Source organism: Bubalus bubalis, chromosome 12 (genome assembly GCF_019923935.1).
Source record: "Bubalus bubalis isolate 160015118507 breed Murrah chromosome 12, NDDB_SH_1, whole genome shotgun sequence".
NCBI lineage: Eukaryota > Metazoa > Chordata > Mammalia > Artiodactyla > Bovidae > Bubalus > Bubalus bubalis.
This window is the reverse complement of record NC_059168.1, coordinates 84,765,121-84,791,889: the sequence shown is the minus strand read 5'-3', so window position 1 is coordinate 84,791,889 and position 26,769 is coordinate 84,765,121. Positions and strand designations below refer to the sequence as shown.

The 26,769-nt window shown below is 41.5% G+C and overlaps 1 long non-coding RNA gene across 1 annotated transcript; it reads right to left on the bottom strand.

The window, feature by feature from the left end:
* Positions 1–257: 257 nt before the first annotated feature.
* Positions 258–26,769, bottom strand: LOC123328619. The gene is made up of 4 exons (XR_006543571.1): positions 25,697–26,769; positions 24,948–25,053; positions 23,527–23,655; positions 258–1,653 (listed from the first exon to the last, which is right to left on the bottom strand). It is a non-coding gene; the product is annotated as an uncharacterized LOC123328619 (long non-coding RNA).

Sequence of the window (26,769 nt, the reverse complement as noted above, 5' to 3'; positions counted from 1 at the left end):
TCAAATGAGTTAGCTCTTTGCATCAGGTGGCCAAAGTATTGGAGTTTCAGCTTCAGCATCAGTCCTTCCAATGAACATTCAGGACTAATTTCCTTTAGGATAGACTGGTTGGATCTCCTTGCAGTCCAAGGGACTCTCAAGAGTCTTCTCCAACACCACACTTCAAAAGCATCAATTCTTCGGCACTCAGCTTTTTTAGAGTCCAACTCTTACATCCATACGTGACTCCTGGAAAAACTGAGTTGTAGGAGCTCTTTATATATTTTTGATATTATTAACGCCTTATCAGATATGTGGTTTACAAATATACTCCCTGTTTTATGTTTCCCATCCACTATGTTGATATTTTCCTGTGCTGTGCAGAAGCTTCTAAGTGTATAATGTAGTCTAATTTATCCACTCTTTTTTTTCTTGCTTGTGCTTTTGGTGTAATTTCCAAGAATCATTGCCTAGACTAATGTCGTGAAGCTTTTCCCCTGGTTTCATCTGGGAGTTTTATAGTTTTGGGTCTTATGTTTAAACCTTTAACTCATTTTAGTCAATATTTGTGTGAGATTAAGGGTCAAATTTCCAAAAACATACCAATGGCCAACAAGTACATGAAAAGGTGTACAGGATCACTAATCATCATAAAAATGCAAACCAACAATGAAGTATTGCTTCACACCTGTCAGGATGACCATTATTACAGAAAAGAAACAAACAAACAAACAAAAAAAAACAAGTACTGTCAAGGATGTGGAGAAATTGGAATTCTTATATACTGTTAGCAGGAATGTAAAATGGTGCAACCACATGGGAAATAGTATGGAGATTCCTTTAAAAATTAAATTAGAATTATCATATAATTCACAACTCAGGAGATCAAACCCAGCACTCTGTGGCAACCTAGAGGGGTGGGATGGAGTGGGAAGTGGGAGGGAGTTTCAAGAGGGTGGGGACATAGGTATACCTCTGGCTGATTCATATTGATGTATGGCAGAAATTAACACAATATTGTAAGGCAATTATCCTCCAATAAAAATTCTGTTGAAAAAAAGAATTCAGGATTCTGAATATACTCAAAGGAATTAAAGTCAGGATCTCAATGAAATATTTGTATTCCCATGTTCTCTGGAGGACTGCTTACAATAGTCAAAATATGGAAACAATCAAAGTAATGAATGGATAAATAAAATATTGTGCATTCATATGATCACACATACACCAACATACAAAGGAATACTATTTATCCTTGAAAAAGAAGGGAATTCTGCCATATGCACTAACATGGATAAGCCTGGAGGACATTATGATTCTACTTTTATGAGGTTTCTAAAATAATCAAATATATAGAAGGGGAAAGTAGAATGATGGTTGCCAGCTGCTCAGGGAGGGGGAAATGGAAAATTGCTATTCATAGGGTATAAAGTCTCAGATATAAGAGAGGAGCGCAAGTAGAGTTCTGCCGTGCAATACCGTGTCCACAGTTAACAACGCTGCATTGTGCACTTAAAAATGTAGGAGGGTTCTCTGCATCCATCTCAGATTCTGCTTTGTGAGGGGGTTCATCTGGTGCCGTTTTCCTGGATTGCATGGGTACGTGTTAGTGTGCAACGTTTTCTTTCTTGCTTGCTTCACTCGGTGTGTCAGTCTCTGGGTTCATCCGCGTCTCTGCAAATGACACAATTCCAATTTTTGAAAAGTGGGATACATATGTAAGTAAAAAGATTGTATTTCATATTCTTCTCTTATTTAGGAGACAACTCATAGTTTAAAAGCAAAAATTATAACATTGAATTTTGTGGTTTATAATATATGCAGAGATAAAGTCTTATGCAAAATACTACATGCAATTCCTTCTAAAAGTTAAATTCAAGAAAAGGCAAAATGAAGTAACAGAATGCAGATCAGTTGTCCCCAGGGGCCAAGGGAGGGTAGAGGACAGACTGAGCATGGGTTTGGGGGAACTTGAGGGGGTGACAGAAAATTCTGTATCTGGAGTTTTATGATTATTACATGATTTCATGCATTTGTCAAAACTCTTCAATCATAAACACTTTTAAAATTAACAAATTTTATTGTGCAAAAAAAACTGAAAAAAATGTAAGAGGATAGATCTCATATTGTTTTTCTACAATAACAGTAAATGATCCTAAAAGAGAAAGTGAAAGTGAAAGTGGCTCAGTCGTGTCCGACTCTTTGCAACCCCATGGACTGTATAGTCCGTGGAATTCTCCAGGCCAGAATACTGGAGTGGGTAGCCTTTCCCTTCTCCAGGAGATCTTCCCAACCCAGGGATCGAACCCAGCCCTCCCACATTGCAGGCAGATTCTTTACCAGCTGAGCCACCAGGGAAGCCCAAATGATCCTAAGCTTCCACTAAAAAGTAGGTGGGTCTTCCCATCCTCACCAAATTGAGGTTTCCCATCATTGGTTCTCCCCCTGGCCTGAACATTAAAATAATTTGGAGCAATTTTAACAAATACTTGATACTTTGGTTTCACCCCCAAAGTCTACTTCAATGTCTAGGGTGCATCCCAGGCATTCGCATTTTTTAAAACCTTCACAAATGACTCTAACAGACAGGCAAGTTTGAAATCAATGACTTGGAGAATTCTCTCATCTTCCATAAGACCCATTTGCACAATGTCAGGGATGAATCATGTGGTGTCAGCTTTCCCTCTCAGTTTCACTGACTTTTACTACTTGACATTCAGTGTTCCCTTCCCTCAGCTTCCTATACCTGCTAATGGTGCATGCTAATTCAGCCCAGGGCACTAACTCTTTGGATTCCCCAGCTCAGAGAGCACTTCTATTTAAAAAGGGACTTAGATGCCTTCTGGGCTTCCCAGGTGGTTCAAATAGAAAAGAACCAGCCTGCTAATGCAGGAGCCACAGGAGATGCAGGTTCTGTCCCTAGGTCAGGAAGACACCCCTGGGGAGGAACTGGCAACCCACTCCAGTATTCTTGCCTGGAAAATCCCATAGGCAGAGGAGCCGGGTGGGCTACAGTCCATAGGGTTGCAAAGCGTCGGATGTGAGTGAGTCCGCATGCATTGCTGACTTAACAACAACAGAAATCACAGAAGATCTAAGGGGCCTTTTGAAGGCTTCTAAATAATAGTATTTAGAACAATTTGGGGCTTTCCCAGTGGCTCAGTGGTAAAGAATCTGTCTGCAATGCAGGAGCTACAGGTTTGATCTCTGGGTCAGAAAGATTCCCTGGAGAAGGGCATAGCAACCAACTCCAGTATTCTTGCCTGGAGAATTCCATGGACAGAAGAGCCTGGTGGGCTACAGTCCATGGGATCGTACAGAGTCAGACTTGACTGAAGCGACTTAGCACACACACGCAAAGAAGACTGCATGGGAAGCTTTGTGCTGTCATCGAGTTCAAGCCAATCGAAACCAGAATGCAAACATCCCTTAGAAAAGCATCATCTGATTATTAACTGAAGCCCACTCCTGAACCTTTGAATTAATTTTTCTTTGGAGTTAATGAAGGATTCATTTTTCTTTAGAGGTAAATCCTAGTTGACCACGGCATTCCCAAAGTTCCAGAGGATTTGTCTGGCAGGTGGGTAAACAGATCCAGGACTCTTGGGGTCACATCATGGAGTTCAACACACACAGTCATACATGGACCCCGTACCATGCTCTGCAGCACCCTGGACCCTGCCTTTCAGAGGATGGAGGAGAATATGGGACCACGATTACAGGATAGTGAGATGAGTGTTGTAAGGGCCCAGAGAATGGATCCATCGCTCAACCTGGAACTAGTGTGAGGGTCAAGGAAGACTTCCTGGGGGGGATAAGGATTGAGCTGAGGCTTTAAGTCACACCGCACCAGGGGAGAGGCATTCTAGATAGAGGGGCCCTGGGGACACAGGTCTGGGAGGTAAACATATGACTTGGAGGAACTGGGACAATCCCTGCACTGAGAGTCTTGGATAACCCCCTTCCAACAGTTTGAAGTTCTCTATGTGCAGCTAAGTGGATGGATTTTCCTTCTCTGAGCCCCGCTTTCCAGTTGTAAAATGGAGCAGTGAGCGGTCCTCTCTCTCCCCAGTTTCCCATGGTTCCCAGGTCAAGGCCACCATCCTGTGCGAAGCAGATCCTTCCATCTGCTTGGGGTGATTTTAATTCTCCTTTTAGTAAGTGCCAGGCAACACCCCCTCCTTTCACTCACCACTGACCAGCCAGCAGAAGAGGCCAAAGGAAATGAAAGTAAGTCTTGTGCAACACACCAAACAGCATGCGTGTCTGCGTCTACAGGTCAGGATGCAGTATGGCGCCTCCATCTGGCCTTGCCAGGTCTCTCCTGGGCAACATGTTCAGTTGCATTTGTGCTGGAAAATGATAGCCAAGTGGAGGCTCCAGGACTGCCTACAGACCCAGTCCCAGGCGTGAACTAACCATTCCCTTGACTGTGGGTTAGCTGGCTTTGGTTTATGGTCCCCCAAGAGAAGGCTGAAGGGTCTGTAGAGCTGTTTTTCTTTGATTTCCTGCCTCTTCTTTCTTCTGGAAAAATAATTAAATAAATAAAAATGTGTCCAGAATTCAAAGGCACCAGTATCTGTGGCTGGTACAGGGCAGCTCTCCCTCTCCTGGCTGTCCTGTCTTTCACTGCAGACTCTACTGAATTTATTTTTGACTATATGAAGCCCTCTCCAGTATGGCTATGCCTGCTTAAGGCATCAGGGAGCCACCAGTCAGTGCTGTCTCCCAGGCTACAGTTCTCTGCTCCCTGACTCACTGCCTGGCTTTGAGGAGAAAGGCCAAGGCTGACTCTTACTATCTTCGTGCTTATGTCAGTTCCTTCAGAGGAAGCAAATGCTCTCGCCCATCATGTGGTCTAAGCATTGCTATTACTGTTATCATGACATCATTCCCACTTTACAGATGGAAAGCCAGCAGCTCTATCCTAACAGTTGGCTTCGATTGCCAGACTCCAGGACTTATGTCCTCTTCCTTTCTTTCTCCTTGCTTATGATGGTACCTCTAGCTAAGTGATCTTCACTTAAGTTTTCTCATCTGTAATTAAAGACGATTGCACCAATCATTGGGCTTCCCAGGTGGCATCAGTGGTAAAGAACCCAACTGTCAATGTAGGAGACATAAGAGATGCAAGTTTGGTCCCTGGGTCGAGATCCCCTGGAGGAGGATATGGCAACCCACTCCAGGATTCTTGCCTGGAGAATCCCATGAAAGAGGATCCTTGTGGGCTTTGGTCCATGGGGTTGCAAAGAATTGGACACAACTGAGCCACTTCACTTTCACGTTCACTTACAAAGCACTTAACAGAGTCCTGGACACATAGTATGTATTCAGCTAATGCTGATTTCTTTCCCGTTTTAATCCCATCTCCTCTGAGAGTCTCTGTGGGAAGGGAATCTTAAGTACCATCAAGCTTATCATATTTGCTTGTGGCCCTCCTATAACAGAGCATCACAGACTGGCTGACTTCAACAACAGAATGTATCGTCTTACCATCTAGAGGTCAAAAGTTCTAGGTCAGAGTGTCATTGGACTGGTTCCTTTTAAGGTCCATAAGGGAGAATCTGTTCCATCCAGGTGACGGTCAGTGGGATGTCCACTTGCCTGTCCCAGAGGTGCCCGAATTAAACATGATTTCTGGGTGTGTCTGCGAGGGTGTTTGGGACCAGATTAGCATTTGAGTCAGTGGACTCAGGAAAACAGATTGTCCTCCCTGTGTGGGTGGCCGGAATAGAACAACAGGCGGAGGAAGGAGGAATTCTTTCCCATGTTTTTCTTCTGCCTCACTGTGGAGCTGGGACATCTCATCTCTTTTTCTCCTGCCCTCAGACATAGATTTACATTGTTGACTCTCTTGGTGTTCAGCCCTGCAGACTCAGACTGAAATGACAGTCCCCAGGCTCTTCCTGGGTCTCCAGCTTGCAGATGATGGGATTTCTCAGCCTCCATAATTGTGTGAGCCAATTGCTTATAATAAATCTTCTTTAAGAAACATATATCTGTAAATGTGTATATACGCGTGTGTGTAGAGGACATATACACATTTCCTATTGGTTCTGCTTCTCCAGAGAACCTGGGTTATAGAATGCCTTTCTCTTAGCTGCTGGTTGTTTGCTGCAATCTCTGTTATTCTTTGGCTTGCAGAAGCATCACCCGAATCTCAGGCTTCATCTTCACATCGTGTTCGCTCTGTGCAACTGCCTGTTTGTCCAAACTTTCCCTTTTCCATATAGAAACCAGTCATATTGGATTGGGGCTCACCCTAATGACATCATCTTAATTTATTATTCTGGGAAAAAAAAAAAACACCCTATCTGCAAATAAAATCACATTCTGAGGTACCAGGAGCTAGATTTTCAGTATTTGAGTTTTCAGAGGATGCAATAAACCCTTAACACTTATTTTCCAACTGATGCTAGAATCCCATGTATGACCTCTCTGTGCCTACCTTTGCACTAAGCAATGAAAGCACACTACCTTCCCAGGCAAACTGTCCATGAACATCTTGAAGTGCCTATTTTTTCCTATGATTCTAGCCCTCATAGACACAGCACATATCAACTTAAGTTTCCTTCTGATTCATCTAGAGAATTTGAAGAAAAATGCTTTTTCCTTTTGAAAATCCTGGCCTCCTTGGAGTCCTCCATCGGTCAACTTTGGCTGCTCATCAGAATCACCTGAAAAATGTAAAATAAAACCTGATGCCCAGGATCTACCACAGACCAATTCCATAGAATTTTGGGGAGATGAACCAAAGGCTTACTTGCATTTTCACAGCTTTCCAGGTCATTCCGATGTATAGCCAAGGTTGAAAATGCTGATCTGTCAGAATGTGTGTGCTTGCTCAATCACACAGTCATGTTCGACTCTTTAAGACCCTCTGAACTGTGGTCTGCCAGGCTCCTCTATCCATGGAATATTCCAAGCAAGAATACTGGAGAGTGTTGCCATTTCTTATTCCAGGGAATCTTCCTGACCCAGGAATTGAACTTATGTCTCCTGTGTTTCTCCTGCATTGGCAGGCAAATTCTTTACCACAGTGCCACTTGGGAAGATCTGTTAGAATACCGGGAGCTTATCTCATCTCTACAGGTGAGAAGACGGACTGTTGAACGTGTTTGGTCTTTGGATTCAACTAAATATGACACACTGGTACCCTAATCCTTAAAATATTGAGATCCTTCATGAGCTTATGTCAGATATTCCTTCCTTTAGTTTTTAGACATGTATATAAGAGAGAATGTGAACCATCTGTTTCTAATTAAATGACACAAGTCATCATTGGAATGCTATTTTGTAAAAATATGTTGATGGCTCAGGACTCTATTTGCAAAGACCTGGTTGCTCAAACTGGAAACAAAGTGGCATGGGCTGGGTCCAGCAGGCATTGGAGTGGAAAGCCCAAAGGATCCAGCCAGTGTCCAAATGTGCCCTCTGTGAGTGGGAACCCCAGAAGAGCTGAAGTGTTTATTATCAGGACCAGAGGTGGTGCTGATGGTCACATGTTTGAAGGAAGTGGAAGACTCTGAGTCTCCTGTATCTTTTGTCTCAATCCCATGGGTACCTCCTGGAAGTTTCAGAATTTTGTTATCCCTCTCTCTTTCTCCCCCACTTACCATGAAGCCTTTAACCCACTTATCAAACTAAACCGATTTGTACCAGACTCTGTCTTCTAGAAAATAGACAAAAATGACTAGTCGTGATAAAATCTGAGCTGGAAGTAGCTCAACAGCAGAGCAAAATAAATGCTTCCAGGTAAGGAATAAGTTCAAGGAACACAGATAGCTCTGAGGGAAATGCTAACTAATGCAGATCATCATAAAACTTTGTAACTAGTATATAAGAAATTAATCCAGTTCCTTCGTTTTATAGGTGGAGAAACTGAGGCCAAGAGAGAAAGAAAGAGAGAGTAACTTACTCAAGATCACACAAGACTGTTTATATATCCAGGGAAGAAATGAGGTCTCTTCCCTTCAAGACTAGAGTTTTCCAAAATACCATCCTGCTGGGAAGTGCCCAGATTAAAAAAAATTAAAAAAATATGAGCATGATTCATTTAGCCTAGATGGCTTGCACCCCCTAGCAATTGATATCAAGCACAATATTCAAGGGGCGTCCCTGGTGGCTCAGCAGTAAAGAATCTGCCTGCCAATGCAGGAGGTGCTGGTTTGATCCCTATATCAGGGAGATCCCCCTGGAGAAAGAAATGGCAACCCACTCCAGTATTCTTGTCTGGGAAATCCCATGGATGGTGGAGCCTGGTGGGCTACAGTCCATGGGGTCGCTAAAGAGCTGGATACGACTTACCAACTAAACAACAAGGACAGTTTTCAAGATAGAGGGAAGATTCTGTTTAAAAGCAAATGAGGGCATGGTGACATGGCATAAGAGAATGGTAAAGGACACCATGATGCGTGCCCAGGTCGGATCCTTGTTTCAAGGTCAGGTAAGAGTGGAAGAAGGCTGCTCAAACATGGGAGTGAGGAACAGGATCAGATCTGTTATTGAACAATGGTTTCCAGCCTTGGCTTAGAATGATCCAAGAAGATTGGAAAAAAAATATATATATATACTGGTGCCCAGACTCCACCCCTCTCCCAGTAATTCTAACTGATCAGAAATGGGACCCAGAAGTTGTTATGATTGTAAAACTTTCCTTGTGAAAGGACATGCTCTAGTAGTCTGAGTAAGAAATGATGAAGGGAAGTACTGGCATGATGACGGTTAGGATATGCAGAGGAGATGACTGTAGGGAAGAAATATGCAAGATATATATAATTCAGTGAAACTTAGGGACAAGTTAGGTGAGCAGTGAGGGAAGGGGAGGTTTTTGGCTTTGGTGACTGGGCAGATCATGGGTCTAATCTCAGGCTGTAGAGAACATGACATTTGAGGCTGGTTTGATGGGATGGTGATAAATTCACCTTTAGACTTGTTGATTTTGAGATGTCCATGAAGCATCCAGATAGAATTCAGAGCAGCTGATTAGATGAAAATGCCTGGAACTCAGCTAGTTCTGCCTTGGAGATCACTGCATGTTAATCCTTATGCACACTACTTCTATTCAAGGCAAGAAATGAATCTTCTCTCTAGAAGAAGGGCAGCAACCAGGTCACTGAAAACCCTGGAAACCTGAGCATACTCACTGTCACACCTATCTTGCTGTCTGTCGGATGACAACTCTCAGACACACCTACCCCACTCCAGCGTCTTGCCATTCCAAGGTCATTGTCCTCAGAGTTAGCTGTGATGTGGGACAAGTCAGTTAGCTAGAAACATGCCACTTTTCATCAGTGAGGGCTTTTCCTATCCCACAAATCTGAATGTGTGGGCAGGGGTGAGAAATGAAGGGGTATGGCAAGAGCGTAGGCAGTGGGGAGGGGGTGCAGGGAACTTATATAAGAGCATTCCACAGCACATAGCTGACTCTAGAGAGAGGAGAGATAGACCAGCAGCAGAGACATCAGGGGCCAGAGAAAGATACAAGCAGAGACTTAGATACTGATCTCACCAAAAGGTCAAGCAAACAATTCAGTCTTACGTCATGGCCTAGATATTGCCAAATATGACTGAAGTCAGACCACCAGTGGGGGCTCCCCAAGGCTCTGGTTGGTTGCCCTCCTGCACTCTGTGGAGAAGCTGTCAGGTTTAGTGCCGGATGTGTGGCTCTGGACAAGAACAGGGAAGCCGGCTCAGGCAACATCTTATGAGTCCTTTGGGTAGAAGAGATAGCCATTTACTAGGAAAGGCACAAGGCTGCTTTTTTTGTTTTTTTTAATATTTATTGCAGTATAGTTGCTTTACATTGTATTCGTTTCTACTGTGCAGCAAAGAGATTCAGCCATATGTATACATAAAGGTAAAAGTGTTAGTCTCTCAGTTGTGCTGACTCTTTCTGATCCCATGGACAATAGCCTGCCAGGCTCCTCTGTCCACAGAATTCTCCCAGGCAAGAATACTTGAGTGGGCTGCTATGTCCTTTGCCAGGGGATCTTTCTGACCCAGGGATCAAACCCAGGTCTCGTACACTGCAGGTGGACTCTTTACCATCTGAGCCATCTGGGAAGCCCTTACATAAACATATATCCCCTTTTTTGGATTTCCTTTCCATTTAGGTCACCACAGATCACTGAGTAGCGTTCCCTGTGCTATCCAGAAGGTTCTCGTTGGTTATCTGTTTTATACATGGCAGTGTTACATGTGTCGATCCCAGTGTCCCGTTTCATCCCACGCTGGTATCCATATGTTTGTTCTTGATGTCTGTGTCTCTATTTCTGCTTTGCAAATAGGTTCATCTGTATCATTTTGCTGCTTGCTGCTGCTGCTAAGTCACTCCAGTCATATCCGACTCTGTGCGACCCCATAGACGGCAGCCCACCAGGCTCCCCCGTCCCTGGGATTCTCCAGGCAAGAACACTGGAGTGGGTTGCCATTTCCTTCTCCAATGCATGACAGTGAAAAGTGAAAGTGCTAGATTCCATATATCTGCTCTAAGATATGGTATTTGTGTTTCTCTTTCTGACTTACTTTACTCTGTCTGACAGTCTCTAGGTCTTTGCAATTCAGTTTCCCCAGGCGTGGCTGCAAGAGACACAGGTCCCTGATGAAGCTTGATCTCCACACATCTCGGATGAAAGTTCACAAAAAGGCTCCCAAACAAGCTTCCTTGGTGGTTCAGTGGTAAAGAATCCGCCTGCTGGTGCAGGAGATGCCGATTCAATTCCTGATCCAGGAAGACCCCACTTGCCTCGGAGCAGCTAAGCCTGTGGACCACAATGACTGAGCCTGTGTTCTAAAGCCTGGGAGCCACAACTTCTGATCCCAGGTGCCACAAATACTGCCACGTGCACACCTAGACCCTGTGCTCCACAACAAGAGAAGCCAGTGCAGTGAGAAGACCATGCACTGCAATTAGAGAGTAGCCCCTGCTCACGGCAGCTCAAGAAAAACCCGCGAAGCAACAAAGGCCCAGCACAGTCGAAATCAATAAATACATTTTTTAAAATGTTCCCAAAGAATGAGGACTTCCCCAAGATCGGAGTCCTTCTGAAATCTATGCATGATCTAAAATTCAGATCTTACCACATATAAGCACCATGCAAGGCAACTGACATACACTTTCCTACTCAATCCCCATAAAAATTTTGCCAAGGTTTTGTTTTTCTACCTCGACTATGCTAGCCTAACCAATCAATGGTGAATAGGGTCTGTCTAGATCACTTCTGGTCACTATCCACTGCTTGTATAAAAACATGGATACATCTATAGACTAATACATTTCCAGGACTGGGAGGGCAGTCTACTCTGACTCAAGTGTTGACCTTGACCTTATTAAGGGATATTGTTGGTTTGTCCAAGGATGTAAAAAGTGATTTACTAAATGCTAGGAACCCCCAATTTAAGTTTAAGCTTTAATGTTCTTGAGCTATTCTTATAATTACAAACCATGCCCTGCACCCTTGAATAGTAGTTTCCTCATATTGTATTCTGGAGAAGGCAATGGCACCCCACTCCAGTACTCTTGCCTGGAAAATCCATGGACAGAGTAGCCTGGTGGGCTGCAGTCCATGGGGTCGCTAAGAGTCGGGAACGACTGAGCAACTTCACTTTCACTTTTCACTTTCATGCATTGGAGAAGGAAATGGCAACCCACTCCAGTGTTCTTGCCTGGAGAATCCCAGGGACGGGGAGGCCTGGTGGGCTGCTGTCTCTGGGGTCGCACAGAGTTGGACATGACTGAAGTGACTTAGCAGCAGCAGCAGCAGCATATTGTATTCTTGCCTGGAGAATCCCATGGACAGAGGAGCCTGGTGGGCTATAGTCCATGGGGTCGCAGAGAGTCAGACACGACTGAGCAACTTCACTCACTCACTCACTCACTCGTATTGTAATAGGGATAATAATACCTAACTTATGAATTTTTTAGATTAAACATTGAAAATTTTCCCAATAGGTTACATTTGCTAGCTTGGTCTCACTATTTTTAAGGTCAACTGCTGCTACTGCTAAGTCGCTTCAGTCGTGTCTGACTCTGTGCAACCCCATAGACGGCAGCCCACCAGGCTCCTCTGTCCCTGGGATTCTCCAGGCAAGAATACCTGAGTGGGTTGCCATTTCCTTCTCCAATGCATGCATGGATGCTAAGTCGCTTCAGTCATGTCTGACTCTGTGTGACCTTATGGACAGCAGCCCTCCAGGTCTTCTGTCCACAGGATTCTCCAGGCAAGAATACCGGAGTGGGTTGCCATTTCCTTCTCCTACAGGTCAACTAGGGAGTGAAGAAAGCACCCAAATATTGGGCTCTAGCCCAAAACTACATGTTACCTTTGTGTTGATTTTGACGAGATGCACTTGGAATCATCACATTTGAATATCTCTAAGCTTGAACAATCTAATTCAATAGAACTTTTGCTCCAATGGAAAAATAAGATTATCCTTCTAAAATTGAGCCTTGATTAAGTCAAAGATCTCCCTTGGTAAATGTCACACTGCACTTGAAAATACGTGGGTTATATTCAAATATCTTTTGACTGACCCCTAACATAATTTTACAAGAATAAGAGAACAGACTCTGTATGATTTCAATACCTTTACACCTTGAATTTCTGCACCTGGTCTTATGTCTCTGGATATGTTCCTGTGGCTCCCAGTTTACAGTCTATGGGAACTTGAACAGAATTTATATCCTACTGCTGTGTGGAAATTGTATAAATCTTAATTATATCGAATTGGTTCATAATGCTTTTCAGGTCTGCTATATTCTTCTACTTCTCAACTTCCATATTCATTCTATTCATCTTCGAGAGTTAGATGTTGAAACTCCAATGAAAAATCTCAATTTATCTACTTAAACAATTGGAACGGGATTCCATTCCATGCATTCCATTCCATTCCATTCCAGGTCCATGGGATTTCCCAGGTAAGAATACTGGAGTGGGTTGCCATTTTCTCCAACAGAGGATCTTCCCAACCCAGGGATAGAACCCATATCATCTGTGACTACTGCATTTTGCAAGTGGATTCTTTACTGCTCAGCCACCGGGGAATCCCAAATTAAGTAGCAAGGATATTTAGGGATAGGGACAGCCCTGATTTGATCTTAAAAGGTGCAGGGCCTTTAAAACCAGACTTTTCTGCATCTGTGTCAGGCAAGGCAGAGCGAAGTTGGTTTGGAGCCCAGTCCCTGCTGACTCACAGTGTGGGCACTCTTAACGCGCAGAGAACTGTCCGCTCCAGAGAACAATGTCCCCCTTGTGAAGATCGCTGCATTCCAGAGCCTGGGCTTCCTCCACCACAGGGCTCAGCGTGCCCGGGTGAGGAGGCTGAAGCATTCATGCAAGTGAGACTGTGCGTTCCAGTGTTTTCTGTGGCTCCTCTCCCTTCCTGTCTGAAGGAGTCTAATTGGATGCAGCTGGACCATCCCAATGCTCTGTGCTTGCAAGCTTGAGAAAGAGGAGTGGGAAAAGCAGTTCCCACCATGCTCTGAGCCCACAGGCCACCGGAGACCCCTGAGATAAGGGCTCAGCATCTCATTCAAGTCACTGCATGTGTTTTCCCAACTGCCAAGACCCGGCTACACATAACTGAAGTCACTCTTTAAGAATGTTTGCAGATTAAATTTATCTCCAGCTTGAGACACTGGGAATAAAAATTAATAACAAGAAGAATAGTAATAATTTGTAGCATTGCTTACCTCCCCAAATAGTTTCCCTGGTGCTATCAGCTGATGGACTACAGTAACTTTGTTCTGAAAACAAGACATTTGCAGACCAGGGTACAAAGAAAAGATAGGTAGCGTGATGGAAAGAGCATGATTTGGGTTCCAGATCCAGCTCTGTGAATTACCAGTTGCGTCACCTCAGGCACATCACTTAAAACTGAAATCTGAATCTCTGTTTCCCCAGGTTACGAATGAGCACATGTAAAAGCACATTACCAACTGAAATGAAGAATTATAAAAAGTGTGATCAGATAGCAACAAAACTGGGCTTTTTTCATTTCTTTACTTTTTTTTTTTTTGAAAGAGCAGAAGGTATATATCTATATGAATATATTGCCTTTCAAGAGTTTGTGGAGAGCTTATTCTTATGGTATAGTAATCCTCAGAACACTTTTTGACTCCCAAACTGGAAGTTGATAGAGTGCTTGCTTATGAAACACTTGGCTTTGTATGACATGATTTTAATCACATCCTTTTGTACTTAGTTATTTTTATCTCCATTGATAAGTCACTCCATTTATTTCCTTGCCTTGTCTCTGAGTGCTTTTTGGCTCTTTATAAAAATCAAATGCTTTCTCAAAATTCAAAGATTTGACAACAGTGAAGAAATCTCTAGGTTTGTTCCTCCACTTTTTTTTTGTTTGTTTCTGTAAAATTTATTTATTTTCAATTGGAGGATAATTGCTTTACATTGTTGTGTTGGTTTCTGCCATACATCAACATGAATAAGCCATAGGTATACATACGTCCTCTCCCTCTTGAACCTACCTCCCACCTTCCACCCCATCACACTCATCTAGGTTGTCACAGAGTACCGTGTTCCTCCACTTCTTAAATCAATCTTTTGCATATTGTGAGCAACCATGCACAGGGTCTACCTTCCCCTGCTGGCTGCTTTGCAAGAGAGAAACTTACATTAATTGGATGCTTACTGTATGCCATGCTCTCTCCATGTTAGGTGTGTCTCATGCACATCTGACTTTCTCTTCATAATAGTATTGCAAAATAGATAATGTTATCTCTAAAGATAAAGACTCTGAAACATGGCTATTTTAACTTGTTTTAGTCTCTCTGTTTTGCTAACTCTAACGTATGTGTCTGGAGAAGGAAATGGCAATGCACTCCAGTGTTCTTGCCTGGAGAATCCCAGAGACTGTAGAGCCTGGTGGGCTGCCGTCTATGGGGTCGCACAGAGTCAGACACGACTGAAGCGTCCTAGGAGCAGCAGCAACATATGTGTCAGTTCTGAGTCAAACATTTTTGAAACACAGGAAAGCTAAATTAGACCTCAGTTCTCTTGGAAACCAGAGTCTGGGTCCTTTTACCTCCACACCAGGTTTCTTCTTCATCCATAAAGACATCCACACCAAATAACCAGCCTCATCATTTTATAGTCACACTTTCTCCCCTTATTTGTTCATTCAACCATATTTGTTGAGCACCTTTTGCTAATATGGTCCTAAAGGGGACCTGTGAGACATCCAAGTGTGTATGAGACTCAGACTTTTCTGACTCTGTATGTTCAAAGTGTTCCATTTCCCCAGAGACACAAAGTATCTCAATAGAATCATGTTTAATAATTATTAGAAATGAATATGATACAAAATTAATCCTTTACATACCCTACTACAAATTGATAATGCTTTGTTGTCAGGACAATCATCAGAATATTTTAGCTGGATTCAGGTAAGATAAAAAGGAGGTGTACATATACACAATGGAATATTACTCAGCTATTAAAAAGAACACATTTGAATCAGTTCTAATGAGGTGGATGAAACTGGAGTCTATTATACAGAGCTAAGTGAGTCAGAAAGAAAAACACCAATACAGTATATTAACACATATATATGAAATTTAGAAAGATGCTAACGATGACCCTATATGCGAGACAGCAAAAGAAACTCAGATATAAAGAACAGCTTTTGGACTCTGGGAGAAAGTGAGGGTGGGATGATTTTGAAACATGTATATTACCATGTGTGAAATAGATGACCAGTCTAAGTTCGATGCATGAAACAGGGCACTCAAAGCCAGTGCACTGGGACAACCCAGAGGGATGGGATGGGGAGGGAGGCAAGAGGGGGATTCAGGATGGGGAACTATGTACACCCGTGGCTGATTCAGGTCAATATGTGGCAAAACCACCACAATATTGTAAAGTAATTACCCTCCTATTAAAATAAATTACTTAAAAATGAACAAAAAATTTACTCTAAAATAATTAAACCTTAAAATAAAATAAAATAATAAAATAATTAAACCTTAAAATAAAATAAAATAATAAAATAATTAAACCTTAAAATAAAAAATAAAGATACATCTAAAAAAGGGGAGGTTTAGAATAGAAATATATATATACAGAAATAAATATACATGTAAATATATATTGAGTTATATTTGCCCTTTGACTTTCATTATACTATTGGCGATACAATTCTGTGAATCAAAAATAATATAATATATCTCCCACATTGAGCCAGGTTGTAACAACAGGACTAGCTTTAGCATCCCACTTGAAAAAAAAGTCAAACTAATGAAACATATGAGATTTTCAAGGCACTGAACATAAAGCAACTGAAGACAGTGATCAATGACAGAAAACAACTGAGGTGTGCCCTACAATTGTTCCGGTTTACCGCCTTGAGACAGTTTACCAACTATGCTGCAAGAAGAGGGAACCTAGGCAGAACGTGGTGAACTTCTTGGGTAAAGAAACAAAGATGAGATTTCAGGGAAACCAGGGAAGCCAGCATTTGCAGGAAGAGTATTAAAGAGGTAAATATGCAGAGAAATACAAAGGAGCTTCCTTAGGTTTCCACCAGGATACTGATACAGACAAGCATGTGAACAAATTACCCAAGACTGGAGAAAAGAACCATCCAAAGGGAACAGGGCTCAGCTCTCACACACGGCTGGAAATAGTACCTGTTTCCACCAGCCAGAATGGAAAAATTCGATGTACCCTCTGCTTTGGGTAGAATACTCAGGAGTCTTGGCTCAGTAATGGAGGATAAACCCTAAATTTCTCTTATCTGCCTAATGAATGATTAAAAATAAGAATCTGAAGGATCAAACTTCTTCTAAATAACTGCATTACAGAATCGGTGGTGGTGGTTTAGTTGCACCTGACTCTTGCAACTTCATGGTCTAAAGTCTGGTCAGCTCCTCTGTCCATGGGATTTCCCAGGCAAGAATACTTGAGTGGGTTGCCATTTCCTTCCCGAAGGGATCTTCCCCACCCAGGGATTGAACTTGCATCCCCTGCATTTCAAGCAGTTTCTTTACCAACTGAGCCACCAGGGAAGTCTTAAAGATCAAGAGCATTTATGTTTTATACATATATATATTTAACAAGATAATAGCTATATTGTCTTGTATCCAATCAAAGGTTTTGACCCAGAACTGACACCTATGTTGGAATCAGCAAACAGAGAGACTAAAATAGTTATTATAAATGCATTTCAAGTATTCATGAAGTAGAGACATGAAAGAATTTTTTTAAGGCTGAATTGAATTCCTAGAGAGAAAAATTGCAACACTGGATAGGATTAATGTCCTATTAGACATTTCAGAAGAAAAGATAATGAACCTAAAGGCTTAGAAATAGAAACAACTGAAACAAACCACTGATAGAATAATAATTTTAAAATGAAAAAGAAGCATAACATTAGTGAACTGTAAAAACCTTTAAACATCTCTGTATGTATTTTGTAGTCCTTGAATTAGAGAAGAAAAAAAGGGCACAAAAAAAATTTTGAAAAAAATGGCCAAAAATTTTTTTAATTTAACGAAGCTCTAAACTACAGATCTAAAATGTATAAAGAAAATTACACCATGGCACAATAATCAAATTGCTCAAAACCAGCAATAAAGACAAGTTCATAAAAAAACAATCATAACAAAGAAGATATATTTTATACAAAGGAAAGAGATAAGGATGACAGGAACATCTCCTCCAAAACAATGCAAGCAAGCAGACAGGGCAAGAACATCTTTAAAGTACTGATGGAAACAAAATGCAAACCTTGAATTCTATTAGTTTTTTTTAGTGTTGGTCACTCAGTTATGTCCAATTCTTTGCAACCCCGTGAACTGTAGCCCACCAGGCTCCTCTGTCCATGGGATTTCCCAGGCAACAATACTGGAGTAGGTTGCCATTCCCTTCTCCAGGGGATCTTCCCAACCAATGAATCAAACCCGCATCTCCTACGTCTCCTGCATTGCAGGCAGATTCTTTACCATCTGAGCCATACCCACAAAAATATCTTCAAAAACCAAAAGAGAAATTAAGACATTTTGAAAAAACAAAAGCTGAAAGCCTCATCACCAACAGATAAGCTCTCTGAAAATGTTAAAGGAAGTCTTTCAGGCTTCCTTTCAATCTTTCAGGAAAAGAATCTTTCAGGAAAAAGATATCAAATGGAAATATGAATTTGGGCAAAGGAATAAAAAGCAATAAAAATGATACTACATAAGAAGTAGATTTTTTTTTAAATTATGGAAATCATTTCCCATGATAACTGATTGTAAATGAAAATAACAACATGTATAAGTAAAACATATGACAGCAATAACATGAAGTCTGTGAGAGGAGGAATGTAAACATATCATATTAAAGTTCTAACACCATATGCAAAGTGGCATATCACTTATATGTAGACTGTGATAAGTTAAAGATGTGCTTTGTAAATCCTATAAAACCACAAAAATAAGAAAACAAAGAGCTATAGCTGAGAAAAACCAAAAGAGAAGACAAAATGAAATTATGAAAAAATGTACAATTAACCCAAAGTGAAGACAAAAAAGAAGAAAATGGGAACAATAACAGTTGGAATTCTTTTAAATTTTAAATAAGACGATAGACTTAAACCACATAAACACCTTAAATTTAAATAGTCTAGAAACTTCAATTAAAAGATAGAAGTCATAATTTACAAAAAAGAACTGTCCAATTATATGCTGACTATAGAAACACATTTTAAATATAAAGATACAAATAGGTTAATTGTAAAAGGATATAAGAAGATACAACATACTAATGTTATCCAAAATAAAAGTACATTGGCTATATTACTATCAAAATATATATTTAAAGGAAAGATTATTACTTGGAATAAAGAAAATAATTTCATAATGATAATGATAAAATGCATGAAAGTCTTGTACATTGCAAACTATGTACATTGTATAGAAGAATTAAAGGTGGCCTAAAAATCAGAGAGATATACTCTGTTCCTGGATCAGAAAACTCAACATTGTTAAGATATAAATTATAATCAAGTTAGCCTATCAGTTCAGTGAAATACCAATAAAAATGTCAACAGGCATTTCACTAGTAATCAACTCACTGATTCTAAAATCCATGTGAAATTATACAGGACCTAAAACAGCCAAAATAAATTTAAAAAAGAATAACAAACATAATAACAAACTTATAACAAACAAATAACACCCTGATTTTGAGTTATTGTAAATCTGCCGTGTGGTATTAGTGTAAGAAATTGGATCAGTAGAAGAGAATAGAGTCCAGAAACCAACCCATATGCATTTGGATAATGGATTTTCGACAAAGATGCAAAAGCAATTCCGTGGAAAAGGGATAACATTTTCAATAAATGATGTTGCAACAATTTGATATCCATATGCAAAAAATAAACTTAAATCCATGTCTTGCATCATATACAAAAATAACTCAAAATATCAATAGATGATCAATTTACATGCATAAACTAAAACTATGAAACTTCTTGTAGAATACTTTTGTGAGTTTGAATTAGGGAAGGATAACACAGTAAAAACAGGATCCACAAAAAAGTAAATCGATAAGTTGGACTTCATCCAAATTAAAAATTTTTGCTCTTTGAAAGACATAAAATAATGAAAATAAAAACCCAAGAAAAGGGAAAAATATTTACCAAGCATGTATCTGACAAAAGACTTGCATCCAGAATACATAACAAATCTTCAAAATTCAGTAACAAGAAAACAAAACTCAAAAAACACCACCAAAATAAAAACAGAAAACTATCTGAAAATACATATGACTAATGAAGTTGCAAGCACATGGAAAATAAGAACATGAAAATAATATCTCTATGACTAATCAATAGGGAAATGCAAATTAAAACCACAATGAGACACCACTGCATACTTTAGAATTGCTATAATTAAAAAGAATGACCTTTTCAAGTGCTGGTGAGGATATGGAACTCTAAATCACCTCTGATGTGATATAAAATGGTGCAACCACTCTAGGAGCTAGGTTCTTAAAAAGTTAAACAGGGATCTACCATATGACCCATTCTACCCCTAATTTATCTAGTCAAGAGAAAATAAAACATGTGCCCATAAAGAGATTTGTTCAAACATGCTCATAGTGGTTTTAATTATAATAGACCAGACCTGTAAATAACCCAAAGGCCAATAGCAGGTAAATGAATAAACAAACCATAGTATACCCAAACAATGGAATAAGAAGGACCACGATATTGCTGTACTATGAATGAATCTGAAAATAATTATGCTGAGTGAAAGAAGGCCGACTACAGAGAACATACTGTATGATTGCATTTAGATAAAATCCTAGGAAATATGAATTCATATATAGTGAGAGGAAGCACACTGGTGTGGGTGGAGGGAGGGAACAAAGAGCAGCAGGAAGGAGCGATTACAAAGGGGCAGAGGGAATTTCAAGGTGATAGGTATTTTCATTGGTTGTAGTGATCATTTCACAAGTTATATATGTATATATATACATATGACAACAAATTCCCTGTTTTAACTGTGTGTGCTTAGTCACTTAGTCATGTCCAACTTTTTGCAATGCCATGGACTGTAGCCCACCAGGCTCGTCTGTCCGTGGGGATTCTCCAGGCAAGAATATTGGAGTGGGTTGCCATGCCCTCCTCCTAACCCAGGGATCATATCCAGGTCTTCTGCATTGCAGGCAATTTACTGTCTGAGCCACCAGGGAAGCCCTTAACTATGTTTAATTTTTTGTAAATAAAAATAATTAGTATGGTTTCTAAGAACAATTCTACTTAAAAAAATGAAATCACCTTTGAAAAATCACATTTCCAGCAGACTCGAAAAAAACAATTTTCTGATGAAATATTGATTAAATTGTCCAAAATAAGCCACAGGATATAAATGTTAAACAGTTCTGCTAGTTCTGGTTGGCGTAACAGCTAGACAGTCTGAAGGAAAAACAATGACAGCTTCACTGAACAGAACTCGGCAGAGCAAGAAGCCTCTCCAGAGCTAACAGGGTCCTTCAGAGCTATGTTACAAGTGGGAGGAAATTGCAGCTCTTTCTAGTGGCTTGGTGTGTGTTCCTGGACCCCGTTGGCTTCCAGAAAAGCGCGGGAGGAACTTGCCTGAAGGAAGACGGGGAGGGCGGGAAGCTGCAAAAACAGAAAAGCTCCCATAAACCCAACCAGAAAGTCAACACAGAGAAAAAGCAAATGGAAAAGTTACGCAATTCTGTGGTCCCTGTAGAATGTGCAGAAGGGCTTCGAGGTGTGACAGACAGTGAGATGGGACATTTAGTTCGTGAAAGGCTGGGAGGCCTGGAATCCTCACCAGATTAACCCCACCCCATGGCAGAAGAAAAGCCCAGAACTGGTGCTAGTTCCTCTCCTGTGTCCTTGCAAAAGCAGCAAGAGCCTTGTGGAGCGGTGACCAGGGCTGACCCCAGGACACTGGGTCCTTGTCTTCATCTTTCATGACTCCTCAATTCTGCTTCCTGACTCTCCTTCTATTTTGCTGTTTCCGTCTCTCTCTTCCCTTGAATCTCCTCCTTTCTTTCAATCTGCTTTAAATGATATCTGAACAAAGCAGGAAATACATCAATGAAGTATGTGAAAAACACTTTTCCAGCAAATATGTACTAAAGAGCATCGATGCCCCAGAAACTGTGGTGGGTACCAGAGTGAGCCAAGGAAGAATGAATAACTCAGTGTGAAACCAAAGCGGTCAAAGGAAAATGATGCTTCGCAAATGATCCACGAGTGTGCAGAGCACAGAGAATCAATGACAGGGAGCCTGGGGAAAGGACAGCCAGCCTTGCCCCGCAGAGGTCAGGGCAGAAGAAGTGATTGAGCATATGAAGAGGTGTTTGTCAGTCCAATAAGTAAGGGGGCGGCCAGAAAAATATGGGCATTCCATGCAGCAACCCAAGTGAAAAAAGCAAATAGTGCTAAAGGGAAATTTCTATGATTGCCAAGCAGAAACCCAGTAGAGTTAGAATGAGGATGAATTTATGGCTAAAGCGGATGCCAGTTAAATATTTCCTAGAGCTCGGCTTGTGCAAGCTGCTAGCTCCGGGCCATTAATGTTTTTTCTCCAGAAAATGGGGAGTTTTACTAAATTATCACTAACGGGGCTTTAATTTTGTGACCCCATGACGCTCCCATGTGTTTGCATTAGAGCCTCTGGTCTCTCCCTGCACGTGTGTGTACCTGTCAGCCTGACATATCCATTGTACTTTCCAGAGTGTGGAAGATGAACAGTATCTCATATAAATGAAATCCACAAGCAAATCTCTCCTTTGAAGTCAGAGCAGTTTTTGCCCCAAAGTCTGGTCTTTAGATGTAGTCACAGACAAAGCAGGGTGATCTAAAAGTTAATATTTTCAACAAGCAGTGCAAAGGAAGTAATAGATTTGACATCTGCACAAGTATGCCAGCACTTATATATATATGCTACTCACAAAGCAATGGTCATATCAGTTCAGTTGCTCAGTCGTGATCGACTCTTAACGACCCCATGGATTACAGCACATCAGGCTTCCCTGTCCATCACAAACTCCCAGAGCTTGCTCAAACTCATGTCCGTCAAGTCGACAATGCCATCCAACCATCTCATCCTCTATCATTCCCTTCTTCCCCTGCCTTCAATCTTTCCCAGAATCAAGGTCTTTTCCAATGAGTCAGTTCTTCCTATCAGGTGGCCAAAGTATTGGCGTTTCAGCTTCAGCATCAGTCCTTCCAATGAATATTCAGGACTGATTACCTTTAGGATGCACTGGTTGGATCTCCTTGCAGTCCAAGGGACTCTCAAGAGTTTTTATAGCATAGATAACTACTCACTCTGTGTCCTCCATCACCCTTGTTCTCAGGAAATTACAGAAGATTCAGCAGAAGACCTGCAAAGGACTGTATGCTGGACAAGAACATTCTGTCTGGTTTGTTCCTACTTCTGCTGACCTTGTGATCCACATTCTTTGTCTGCCCTGCTTAAATGTAGAATTGTACATAGGAGTTCCAAATTCTCATACTACGAAGAGAAATCTCAGGAGACCTAAGAAATGAATTCCAGATTGAGTCATGAGGCAAACTGCAGCCCCTTAGTCTAGCTTCTTCTAGGAATCAATGTGAAAGAGATTTAAAAAAGGCATGTATCATGCAACCAGGTCAGACCCAGCTTGTATTCCACTTCTGCCCTTTCCTGGTTGAACAATGCTGAGCAGGATGGTGGTTTTCTCTGCATTTCCTTGTCAAGTGGGAGTAATAACATCTAGTGCAAAGGATTGCTGAAAGGATTGGAGTTAATGCCTGTGAAGGGCTTGGCGTGGTGCCTGGGAGGTTTTAAGCGCTCACTAAGTGAGTCTAAGATAATATATCCACTGCAGGAGGCCTCGGCTGTGTCTCTCTGGTGACATATAATAAAAGCTGGGGTTATGAAGTTAATATAAGTGGAAAATGAAATATAGTCCAGCTGCCCTTGAAAATCACTTAAAAAGGTGCCATGGCAGAAACCAACATATTCTTACTCCAACACAGCGTAGTAGTTTTCTTTTCCAACCAAGCAATGTTACAGATTACCTTTTTTGGTTGCCCATAAGACAAAGTAATTAGTTTGTGTTTAAAGACAGCATTCTACCCAGGTTCTAGAGTCGTGCAGTTAAGGCAGCTGGCAGAAGAAATAGCGGGATGCTCTGTTTCCTCACTTGCCTAAAAAAATGATAATAACAATGCATTAGGAGTCCGGAGAAGGCAATGGCACCCCACTCCAGTACTCTTGCCTGGAAAATCCCATGGACGGAGGAGCCTGGTAGGCTGCAGTCCATGGGGTCGCTAAGAGTAAGACACGACTGAATGATTTCACTTTCACTTTTCACTTTCATGCATTGGAGAAGGACGTGGCAACCCACTCCAGTGTTCTTGTCTGGAGAATCCCAGGGACCGGGGAGCCTGGTGGGCTGCCGTCTATGGGATCACACGGAGTCGGACACGACTAAGTGACTTAGCAGCAGCAGCAGCATTAGGTGTCTGTCCTCCTTACAGCTTTATTATGAGGGTCAAAATAAGAAAATGCAGGGAAAAAAACTATATTTGGCTCTAAGATACTTATAAGTTAAAAATATTGAATATATCTGACTTCGTGCGGTTGACAGCAAAGCATCCGGAAATTCCCGATCACTATAAAGAAGCCTGAAATAAACAAGATTTAAAATGTAAAGATTGATACCAATCACCTCTAGTTGTAGCCCAAACTTAGTTCTATAAACAAAAGGCAAGGAGAGTCAGAGATGCCCAGCCTGCTCATAGATAGCAAGTGTGATTTTACCCAAAGAAACTGAACTGTGTGTATTGCTACCTTCTGTACAGGCAGAACAGAGAAGGATCTTCCTGGAGGTCAGACTCGGGGAGAATCCAAGAACAAGGTGAAGTTAGTGTAACACAAATTCTCCTTAGCTGATGAGAATCTGAAAAAGCTGTTCCCATCTCTTGAAGTTTCCCTTTTCCATCAGCTCTAATATGCCTATTTTAAAGCATTTATCAATTCTAAAATCAGATGTACCTGAAGTAGAGAGTCTTAGAATTACTGGCAGTAATATCTTGTAGTTGTCACTGACTGCATTCATGAAATTGGACTTGGCTTTTCATATCATTTTCATTTCTGTGTCTGCTGCTGCTAAGTCGTTTCAGTCGTGTCCGACTCTGTGAGACCCCAGAGACAGCAGCCCACCAGGCTCCCCCATCCATGGGATTCTCCAGACAAGAACACTGGAGTGGGTTGCCATTTCCTTCTCCAATGCATGAAAGTGGAAAGTTAAAGTGAAGTCGCTCAGTCGTGTCCGACTCTTAGCGACCTCATGGACTGCAGCCTACCAGGCTCCTCCATCCATGGGATTTTCCAGGCAAGAGTACTGGAGTGGGTTGCCATTGCTAAAACACTATAAAACAGCTCTTTCAATGAGTGTAAAATAAAAATTTTAAGTGGTATCAAAGTGATGGATCACCATGTGATGGCGGCATTCTTGTCTTCTTCCTCCTTCTCTTCCTCCTGCTCCTTGGTGGTTCTTCTTGCATTTGAGGACTTCTGAAGTGAGATGAAATGCAGTGATTCTACAGAAGAGACATTGCTGAATTACACTCAATTTTAAGATTCTTCGATTTTCTCCTTCTCCTCGTTCTAGACTCATGAAATCGCTTCTAATGATAAATTAGCTTCCCAAGTATCTGTCACTAAAAGACTAGACACATGTTAGACATGAGGATCCCAGGAAAGATACTCCTTCTTGTACATCAGTAATAAAGTCTGGTTTTTCACTTCCATTGCCTGAAGCTTTGACAGGCAGGTTGAAAACCCCTGAGTCTGAGCGTTTTGGCCAAACACAGACTCTCAACTGAAAAATCTTTGGGGAAGATGCCAAACCACGGTGATCTCAGCACATTTCTGTCCCCCTTCAAGGCTCTGCCTGGGCAGCCAGCCGGACTCCTACAGGACATCACTGTCCTCTCTCTCCCTGCACAACTTGGTCTTAACGCTTAGTGCAGCCTCTTGCATTAAATCTCCCTCATGTGTCAGTCCTGACATTCGCCTTCATGTTGGATCTTGCCCTCGCCTTGCCCTGCTCTCTGTGGCAGGAGAGCTGATCTCATTCCGCCTGCACTTCGCAGGTCCTTGTGCAGATGCTTCAGCTTGGATTCTCTCAATGTGAGGGAAGGACAAGCAATGAGAAAGGGCAAAGCCAGAACTTCCCTTTACCTCAAAGGTGCTGGCAGCTGCTGGCTCTGTCTGCTCTGTCTCCAGCTCCCCAGGAAAGCTTGTGGTTTCAGCTTGCTCCAGGAGACCCCAGCTCCTTGGCTCTGGTCACTCCACCTCCTTCCTCTGTCCTTCCTGCTGAGCAGTGGGAGCTTCTCCCTGCTGTCCCCGATTTCTCTATTGCCCTTCGCTTCCTGCCTTCCAATCCTGCATAAGCCATTTCCTGCAACAGCTGGCCTGGTTTGTTTCCCTGGTCGCATTATGACTAATACCTACAGGTCTGTATCCTCAACATGATTATGAGCTGCTGGAAGTCAAGAACCCCACCCCATGTCTCTGTACACTTACATTTGAGTGGGTGCATGATAAATTGTTGTCTAGTTGAAACTATGTCACATGAAGTTTAAGCTGACAAATCTGACAGACACGAGGTGTCATTTTTTCCCTTTTTTGACTGCACCACACAGATTGAATTGAACCTGGGCCATGGCAGTGAAAGCCCAAAATCCTAACCATTAGGCCAGAGGGAACTCTTGCTGTTCATTTTAAATGGAGACATTTGTTGCTATAGTTAAAATATGAGTTGATTTAAGAAAATCACATGTACACGTTCATGCACTTTCTGGGAGCATGGGTACCCGTAAAATAATTTCCTTTGAAATAATCACTGAACATTAACTGAGCATCTAGTAGGCACCTTAAAGAGATGATTTATAATTCTCATCATTAAGATCTGTGATGTGCAGTACTGGCCCCATTTAACAGATGAGGAAACTGAGGTTCAGAGATATTGAGTAACTATTCCAAGTTCACACACTTGGCTTGTAACTTGGTCTAAACAGACTCCACTAATGCTCAAACTTTAAGCACTGCAAAAATCAAATATTTGTAAAAAAAAAAAAAAAAAGCAAAATTAAGGTCCATACCCAGAGAATCTAATTTAGCAAGTCAGAGATGTGACCATTTATAACATGCATGATTTTAATATTCATTTATAACATTCCCACCTGATTTGGATGCATTTTCAATCACTGCTGCTGCTAAGTCACTTCAGTCGTGTCTGACTCTGTGCGACC